At 41.1% G+C, this 2,788-nt stretch overlaps 1 pseudogene across 1 annotated transcript; it reads right to left on the bottom strand.

The window, feature by feature from the left end:
• Positions 1-418: 418 nt before the first annotated feature.
• LOC108517248 (aldose reductase pseudogene) lies at positions 419-1,762 on the bottom strand (annotated as a pseudogene). Its single transcript, XR_001882053.1, has one exon. The product of XR_001882053.1 is annotated as an aldose reductase pseudogene (transcript).
• Positions 1,763-2,788: the final 1,026 nt, after the last annotated feature.

The raw sequence follows: 2,788 nt of genomic DNA, 5'->3' as shown, positions 1-2,788 counted from the left end.
ATTGTTTGGTATTTGTCCTTTTATACCTGGCTTATTTTACTCAAGGTTTATCCAGGTTGTGGCGTGTGATGGGATCTCCTTCCTTTTTAAGGTTGCATAGTATTCTATTGTGTGTATATACTATATTTTATCTGTTGACCTGTGAACATCCATGAACATCATATTTTTACCTGTCTGCAACTTTTTATGATGATTTTCTATGGTATTTATAATTTTGGATTTTTTGCAGGTTTCTGAGTCCACAACATTCAAATACAGTGTTACAAAGAATACATGTAAATATATGCTTTCTATAAATACAAAGGGCTTTTAAAATAGAAGCTTTTGTTACTATCATAAAGTTGTTCATACTTTTGTAATAAGAAGCTCTTTTTTAAAAAATGTTTTATATTTTAACATATATTTCACTGTGTTGGTCCTTATTTTTTTTCCACAAAAATACTTTTTATCTGAGGCAAAGAGAAGTCTTGCTGAAAGGATTACAGTTCCAAGCAGCCAAAACTCAGCTGTTAGTGGCACTATTTTGACCTGGTAGATTTTGCTTCTCTTTGGTCAGAAAAGGGTATTCAGGTTGTACTTTCCCCAGAGGGGCAAAAAGGAGGACAAAACAAACTGGAAGAGACTTCTACTCTACTGACAGGGCTCTTCAGATCCAACATCAAGCTAGACACGCCCTCGCTGGCCACTCTACAGGTTGCTATCCCACTGCTGAGTGACACAGGCCATACTACATTTGCAAGGAAAAAAATGAGGCAGGAAACACAGGTATAGGTCACTTAGGGATGAGCAGCCATCCACAGCTTCAAAACTCTCCATGGAAGGGGTAATCCTTGTAGGAGGCACACCTCACCAAGACACAGACCCTCCATTTCCTGTTGTAGCTGAGTAAGGTGGTCATACCCTGGCTGCCCGGTTCAAACTCAAAGACCTTAAAGTTGTCAGCAATGAGTTCTGGTGTCACAGACTTGAGGATCACCACCAAGTTCCTCTGCATGGGGAACCAGATCAGGACCTAGGCTGTTTTTTTTTTTATTGTGGTTGGCTGCAATCGCCTTGATCCTGGGATCCCCCAAGAGGGAACTTCCTCAGGGTTGGCCCAGGGCCTGTTGGGAGTACCAAGGGGGCTGTAGGTGGTCACCACGATGCCTTTGGGCTGGCAGTACTGGATTAACTTCTTCTGAGTGAGGTGCAGGTGGCACTCAATCTGGTTAACTACAGGCTTATACTTTAAGTCAGGTTTGTTTAAGAGCCTCTCCACCTGGAGATGGTTGAAGTTGGAGATGCCAATAGCTTTCACCGGCCCTTCATCTACCAGCTCTTCCATGGCCACCCATGTGTCCAGAATGTTGGTGTCACTGGGAACCACACTGCCTGACTCATCCAATGGGAAAAATTCCTTGCCAGGCTTAAAGCCAGTCAGCCAGTGAATAAGGTAGAGGTACAGGTAGTCCAGCTTCAGGCTGCTGAGGGTCTTCTAGCAGGCTCCTTTCGCCAGGCCCTTCCCATGGTACGTGCACCACAGCTTACTAATGATGAAGAGCTCCTCGCACTTCACCTGCTCCCTGAGCTTCTCCTGAATGGCCACCCCCACCTCATTCTCATTCTGGTACACGTGGGCACAGTCAATGTGGCGGTACCCGATGTTGATGGCCACCTTCACGGCCTCATTCACCTGGCCTGGAGGGGACTTCCAGGTGCCCAGCCCCAGGATGGGCATCTTGGCGCCATTGGAGCCATTGTTGAGCACAAGGTGGCTGGCCATGGCTGCTGCACTCCCCAGACTCCTGCCTGGAACCGACCTCAGTCGTTATTAAAAACAAGAAAATTCTATGTAAGATTTGGTATCAATTTAATTTGTATAGAAGAGTGAATCTCATAAAATTGATCTGAAGATCAATATATTTAACTTAAAACTTTTAACTTAAGATGGTTTTAACTTAAAACCTTTTATGCTTTTAACTTAAAAGCATAAAACTCTTACTTCAGAATTACTTAAGAGCCGGCAACTAGAAACATATGTATATTTCATTCAAAGCTAAGTGTGTATCTCTTTCTGAAAGAAGGGACACAAGTAATTAATCTTGGTTTTGTTCAAGTAACAGACAGCCCAGAGGAGAACATTTTTCATCCATACCTGAGATCAGGTGGGGGTGGATAGAGTTTTATGCACTAATGGTCAAATGACAGTGTAATCCATCCAACAAGACATTTAGTCATGATTTCCTCAAGGAATAAAAAAAACAAAAACAAATTCAGTAATAGACTCCGCCATAATCCTTTCACTTTAAGGCAATTACCCACCTTAGGCAAATCTTTTCTTTCAAACATCTCTTCATTTCTTCTTGTTGATTTTGAGGATTTGGTCACTGTTGTCTGGGGTTCCTTCACTTGGACATTTAGATAGAACCTCTCATTCTGCTATTGTAAACAACAATATAATTCACTTCCTTGTATCTTTGCATGTATAATAATTTTCTTAGAATAAATGACTGAATTGGAATAGCTAGGTCAAAAGGTATGCACATTTTGAGGGTTTTTATTGCAAATTGTCAAGTGTCCTTCCAGGAAGATTTTATCAAATTACTTTCCAACTGACCATATACGGAAGTGCCAGTTTTCTTACCTTCTCTGTCACACCAGGTATTAATACTTTTTTTGATGATTTATAATCAGATAGATAAAATATGCTATCTCATTGATTTAATTTGCATTTGTGTGATGAGATCATATTTTTTCGTCTCAGACCATTGGTATTTCTTTGTGAAATGTTTGCTCATGTCTTTTGCCC

This window comes from Rhinopithecus bieti, unplaced genomic scaffold, assembly GCF_001698545.2.
Source record: "Rhinopithecus bieti isolate Rb0 unplaced genomic scaffold, ASM169854v2 scaffold_39998, whole genome shotgun sequence".
Lineage (NCBI taxonomy): Eukaryota > Metazoa > Chordata > Mammalia > Primates > Cercopithecidae > Rhinopithecus > Rhinopithecus bieti.
The sequence above is the reverse complement of the archived record's forward strand: the minus strand, read 5'-3'. Positions and strand labels throughout refer to the sequence as shown.